Genomic DNA, 6,305 nt, shown 5'->3' with positions numbered 1-6,305 from the left:
CTAATTCACAGCACCAAAAAATGAGTGGCAAGGGAGGAAAAATTCAGGAATTAAAGATCAACCTTGACTACATGCAAAAAATAACCCCATTTCAATCATGCCTTTTGGAGTTACTATCTTTTTTGAGGGGGGTCCAGTCGTGGGGTTTGAACTCCGGGCCTGGGCACTGTCCCTCAGCTCTTCAGCTCACTTCTGGCTATGTTTATGACTTTGCCACCTGGCAGTCAATAAAAATCATGTGATGGGAATGGCTAAGGCCTGATCTTCCTTCTTGATGTTTGCCCTGCTCTAAATTTAGGATTCCACTTACAGTTCTCATGGTTAATTGGATAGCTCAGGCCTAGTACTTCAAGTCTCACCTACCTGCCCATCACCACCCAGCAGAAGTCAAACTAGGATTGAACCATGGGCACCTAGCTCAGAGAAAAATCTCTGCCTCACACCAGTTCTGACCCTATAGAAATGCTGACAACCAAGATCCAGTTTGGTTCTTACTAAACACAAGCTGGCCTCTAGCCTGTTCAATTCTCCTGCTTCAGCCTCACACTAGATCATTGCATTTGGTGTCTTGTAGGCTGCCAAAGACTTATGTCCCAAGGCTGAAGCACTTTTTGTGGGGTTTGAACTCGGCTTGGGTGTTGTCCCTCAGCTCTTCAGCTCAAGGCTAGCGCTCTACCACTTGAGCCAGTGCCACTTCCGGCTTTTTGCAGATGTGGTGCTGGGGAATCGAACCCAGGGCCTCATGCATGCAAGGCAAGCGCTCTACCACTGAGACACCTCCCCAGCCTGACTGAAGCACTTTTGGTGGTCAAGTCTTGAACTCTTTGGGCCTGGATGCTGACCCTGAGCTGTTCAGCTTAAGAAATGTGCTCTACCACTTATGCCCAGTGCCACTCCGTTTTCTAGTGGTTAATTGAACTTTACTGCTGGGGTAGCTATGAACTACAATCCTCAGATCTCAGATCCCAAGTAGGAGTAAGCACCAGTGGCACCTGACCTGAATCATCTTTAATTTTGCTTGCTTAGGCAGCCCAGAGACAGACTTGGGAGGTCAAAGTTTTCATTGTACAGCTAACTAGGTATCAGTTGTGTGCTTCAGGTTAGCACAGGGCCCTGCCAGAAACCAGTGAGGTGTCTACATATCCACCTGCTCAGCCTCAGTGTTAGGAGAATAAAGAAACCTAATACATTTGTCGCACAAATCAGGATGGACCTAAAAGTTCAGGTCTTATATGTCAGTGAGCTCAACTAAGAAACTATACTTGGTAAACGCATTTGGTAATGTCAATAGTTCCCTTGATGAAGTAAAGAAAGTGAAGGCCAGACAGCACTATCTCCAATACTTCCTTCATACCTGCACAGACCAAACTTATGCCAGCCTCTAAATAAACTTCCTTTAATGCATTTTCAGCATCTAGTATGGTTTTGTCTTGCCCATATGCAACCCAACACTCAAAGTCCAGCATAGTTCAAAGTGGTTAATAGAAATTTATTTAAAAATTGATTTTCTATTCCAGGACATGCAGACAGCCAGCTACCTGCAAATGAAAACATACTTTAAGCCACATTTCTTGGTTTGAAGTTCAATTGTTTCAAGTTGAATTCTCCTTAAGAGAAAGCAGAATATCAGATCTCTTAGTGTCATCAAGTAGTCAGTGAGAGAGTTCAAGGTAGGTTGAGATCATCATATATCCTGAAATAGGGTACTGCCACCTTTCAGTCCTCACCTTATGAAATTTGTAAGCTTCAATCTTGCTGATCTACAGAAATCAAATAAAAAAATAGTCTGATGTTACTGATGTTAAGTTAAAAACACACATGTGGTTCTTTTCAATATTGTAACCTCAGAAATAAAATGGAACGGTTTTATATGTGATATCATTGTCATCTCATTTGGCAGAATCATCACATCACGGGTTACATTCTAAAATAATATAGAATATAAATTTGACTTACCTTTTCTGTTCTGAAAGTGCCAACCTGTTTTGAAGAAAGAAATGCACTTTGAGATGTCAAATTGGCTAAACTCAGGACATGAAGAGTTTAACATAAGGCTATTTCTCCATTATAAGGCTATTTCTCCATGCTATGCTGACATGATCTGGGTAAACTTGCATTTATGCCACTTAACTTCAGACCAGTTGCAGAACCCATGAGCAAAGATTTGATTGCAAGGGCTGGGGAGGTGGCTCAGCGGTAGAGTGCTTGCCTTGCATGCATGAGGTCCTGGGTTCGATTCCCCAGCACATCTGCAAAAAGCCGGAAGTGGCACTGGCTCAAGTGGTAGAGCGCTAGCCTTGAGCTGAAGGACAGCACCCACACCCAGAGTTCAGGCCCCACGACACACACAAAAAAAGATTTGATTGCAAGTTGTCAGAAATACTGCTATCTCCAAAACAGCCAGATCAACCCCTAGAATCCTGCCAAATATAAACATATACCTACTAACCTGGCAAGTCTTAGGCTGGATTGTTTTGTCGTCCTCACTGCACTTAAAAACTTTCATGATCTTTCACTGTGATCTAGGACAGGAGTACAAGGCTCAATCCACCACACCCAGCTTCAATGTTCATTCTTGAAATTATGGAAGAGAAGACATTTTTACAGATTAATTTCAATAAGTATTTGACAAGCAGTCTCTACAAATTTATGTTCAATTGTTACTATAGCCAGATACATCAGATAGGAGCGAAAGACTTAGGATTGCTCATCAGTGTTAAGTCTGCTGAACTATGTTATCATCATTGTATCGGCTTTCAGAAGACAAATGAGTAAGTCATGGCAAGTGGCAGAATGCAGAGTGCCTATTCTCAAAGGTGCATCCTTTGGTAAGGGGCATGCAAACAAGGCAGTATGGCTAGCTGATCCTTATCACAAAAAGTGCAATGTCCTTACCTTGACTTAAAACTCGGTTGTGCACTGACCATTCTAGTGCAGATGCTTCATAAACCTGCAGAAATACACTGACTTAGCAATGGACTGTTAGAACGCATGGTTCATTTAAACTCTAATCACTGTTTCAGTTTTTAAAGTTATTCTGCATTCTTTTATCAGAGAGATTCCCATCTGTTTTAGCTTGAAAAATCATCACCAACAGTTACCTTGCTCTAAAATACATTAGGTTAATTAGTTATATACCTTATTTCCGACTCTCCATGCAGGACCTGGAAAGAAAAATAACTAAGTGTTGTAAACTATCAACTTCATATTCCAAGCATTTTAAAACTATCAACTTCATATTCCAAGCATTTTATCAACAGTATCTTAAGCTGTGTCTTTAACGCAGCCTGCGCATTGTCCCTGAGCCTCTTTCTGCTCTGCCCTTTAAGCAAGAGTGCTACTTCCAATTTGGAGTATTTAATTGTGGCAAAGTCTTAGGATTACTTTTCTGCCTGGGTTGGCTTTAAACCATGATCATCTTATCTTAGCCTGAAGAGTACTTATGATTAGATATAAGCCACTATTTTTAAACTTGGTAAATAAACATCTCAGTCTGTCAATACTACATACATTCTAGAACTATAAGCACAAGATGCCAGGAAACAATATATTAAGAACAATGAATGGGTTGGGAAGGTAGCTCAGTGGTAGAGCGCTTGCCTTGCATGCATGAGGCCCTGGGTTCGATTCCTCAGCACCACATAAGCAAAAAGAAAAAAGCCGGGAAGTGGCGCTATGGCTCAAGTGGTAGAGCGCTAGCCTTGAGCTGAGGGACAGTGCCCAGGCCCAGAGCTCAGGCCCCACAACCGGACCAAAAAAAAAAAAAAGAAATCAACGATATATTAAAAATAAAGCTACAATAAAAAAAGAACAATGAATGTTCTTACCCAAGAGCAAGAGATGCAGTCAATATTTATGCAGGTAGCTGGAATAAAAAAAATTCATTACTAACTGGTATCAATCATTTCATCTCCTGAGTGTCTTATTTCAGGGTTTCTCAGTGTTAAAATATGTCTACATGCTCATTTCAGGTCAGACATTTGATCAACATCATTACAAACACCCTAGTCAGAGCAGGCTCACAGGCAGCATTAGCATTTGTTACAGGATTACAGGAGTTAAATAGCTTATTAGTAGGCATGCCACAGTATTGGCTTTTGTGCTCTTCCACTTGTCCATTTCCCACTACTTACTAGAAAATAGTAGACATCTCAAATGGCACCTAAAAGAAAGGACTTTATTAAGAATAGCTATACATGCGGCTTCTCCCCCTAAAAATAACAATGCCTGAAATCAGTTAGAGCTAATAAGACCTTCATGTTCAGTCAGTATTTGCTCATCATCATGCAGGCTGCAAAAATGATGCCTTGGAAATTCAACACGACAGAAAAGGCAGTCATTTCAATGCACTGTAGTTGTGCTGTATAAATTATGGTAGCACCATTTCCAACCTGTTCTGCCAGTTACCATTCCACAATTTTACTTACCATTTGAGCTTTTCTTCTAGTAGAGCCTACAAAACAATGCAAATTTCCCCTTAGGTAAATTACTGGTACTGTTGTGTATGATAGTTGTTAAAGCCCCACAATCGCAGAAACAGATGTTGACTATCGTCATTTTACCCGCTGAATTTTGCAGCCAGAGAATCTACAGTACTAAGTTTTACTATCAATGTTATTAATGTCTTAAGTTTTGAAATTCCTACATGAATAGTAAGCTTTCTCACCTGTGCCCAAGGCCAGACCGGCTTGCTCTTCACTACCTGCAAAAATAACAGCTGTATTTAAACTCAATGGCAATCTCCTGTGTATGGCCCTTGTGTCTATACTGTGTGCCTCAGTTAATTAACGGTGGTTATCTTGATCATCATTCTTATTGTCAAGAGTAGCAAATATAATGTCATCACTGTGGCACACTTGCCCTTCCACTTAGCTTGGTGCATGTGGATGCTACAGAAACTTACCTCATTCCTCCGCCTCCTTTTACAGGTAACTAAAAAACAAAAAAATCAACTTTAGAACACTCCCTAGGGTCTATATTACTCTCCTTCAGTCTATGAAACATCATATAGCCTCAGCAAAAGATTTCAGAAATCCCTTCTGTCCACTACTCTTATTCCATCACAGGCTTTACAACAGAAGCAGTGTTTCTCGGCAATTATCTTACCTGTCGGTAAGATGTCAGCAAAAGCCACGCTGCCTCCACTTGGAGCACCATCTCTGCGAAGAAAGTGTGTCAGTTGACGTTCTGCCATTTTCGCCTCCCAAACCCATGACTGATGTGTTACAAGCAGTGCATCGCACGCTGTGCACAATGGTGCCGTGTGCGCCAAGGCCTACAAGGCCTACCCGTCACCGGAGGTGACCATGCAGTTACCAAGGCCTATCCGGGCCCAACGCCGGAGGCTCACACGTCTGTAACCCCGTCGACCCCGACGGCTGCGATCTGAGCATCGCAGGTCGGAGGCAGCCGCAGCCCCAACCAATCGCCCAAATGCGGCCAGTGCAGCAGTGGCCAATGGCGGACGCCAGCCTCGAGCTCGGGGACAGTGCGCAGGGCCAATTCCAAGGCCCGGGCCCCGCACACCCGGGAAGGCCGAGTCCGATGGCCGCGTGCGCCGCCGTCAGAGCCGTTGGCATTCATCAACACCCTCAGATGTCCCTACCAACACAGGCTTCATCACCGGCGGCCACGCGAGCCCTCCCCGCTGCCCCCGCGCGCTGGCGACCGCTCCGCGCAACTCCATCCTCACCCCGCGGGTCCCCGCTAGTGAACCTGCTCTAGCCGTCTCCCCCGGACCGAGCTGGCTCGCACACTTGACAGACACCTACCTCCACGGAAGCGGCGGGCTCCCAACGCCGAAAGACCGAAATGGCGCCCGGAGGCCCGTATATATAGGCATTCTGCGTGACGTCACGACGCACGCCCTCCCGCGGCGTCCGCCCCTCCAACCCCTCCTGCGGCCCGATCTTCTCCCCGCCCCCCAGGCCCTCCCCTGCCTGACCGCGCCCTGCGGGGCGGGGACACGGCCGCGCGCCCGCCGCGCCGCCCTCGCCCCCTCCCAGCGCCGGAGGAAGAGCGGCGGGGAGGGGGCGCGAGGACGGAAAGCACGGGGGAGGGGGCGGGGAGGGGGGCGGTGTAAGGGTGAGCGATTTCCTTCCGGCACGTCGCCCGCTCCGGGGGAGGGGGCGGGGGGTTTCACTTCCGGGACGGTGTTCCGGCCCATTCCGGCCCATTTCTACCCCCGGAGGTAGGTACAGCTCCGAGACCTGGGCTCAGGCCCCCGCACCCCGGGCCGGCTGCCCAGCACCGAGGTCCGCCGGGCCGGTCTCCGCTGCAGCCCGCCTCGGGGACGCCCGGCCGCT

General features: G+C 46.3%; 1 protein-coding gene and 1 long non-coding RNA gene across 4 annotated transcripts in view; one reads left to right on the top strand and one right to left on the bottom strand.

Moving 5' to 3' along the window:
• Nucleotides 1–1,465: 1,465 nt before the first annotated feature.
• On the bottom strand, nucleotides 1,466–5,198 carry LOC105985273. Of its 2 annotated transcripts, none has more exons than XR_001175046.1 (11): nucleotides 5,107–5,198; nucleotides 4,904–4,932; nucleotides 4,667–4,702; nucleotides 4,134–4,162; nucleotides 3,828–3,865; nucleotides 3,139–3,164; nucleotides 2,873–2,950; nucleotides 2,454–2,574; nucleotides 1,957–1,983; nucleotides 1,728–1,760; nucleotides 1,466–1,538 (listed from the first exon to the last, which is right to left on the bottom strand). It is a non-coding gene; the product is annotated as an uncharacterized LOC105985273 (long non-coding RNA). The 2 variants fall into 2 exon arrangements; XR_001175045.1 differs by having other exon boundaries at nucleotides 1,469–1,607.
• Nucleotides 5,199–6,121: 923 nt separating this feature from the next.
• Zbtb37 (zinc finger and BTB domain containing 37) overlaps nucleotides 6,122–6,305 on the top strand; it is an 11,090-nt gene continuing 10,906 nt past the window's right edge. The window contains exon 1 of one of the 2 annotated variants that reach the window (XM_013015600.1): nucleotides 6,122–6,190. The gene's annotated coding sequence lies outside the window, so the exon portion shown is untranslated. The remainder of the gene's footprint in view (nucleotides 6,191–6,305) is intronic. The other variant, XM_013015601.1, reaches the window with a different exon arrangement.

Source organism: Dipodomys ordii, unplaced genomic scaffold (assembly GCF_000151885.1).
Source record: "Dipodomys ordii isolate 6190 unplaced genomic scaffold, Dord_2.0 Scaffold27, whole genome shotgun sequence".
Classification (NCBI taxonomy): domain Eukaryota; kingdom Metazoa; phylum Chordata; class Mammalia; order Rodentia; family Heteromyidae; genus Dipodomys; species Dipodomys ordii.
Note: the sequence above shows the minus strand (reverse complement) of the source record. Positions and strands in the feature narration are given on the sequence as shown.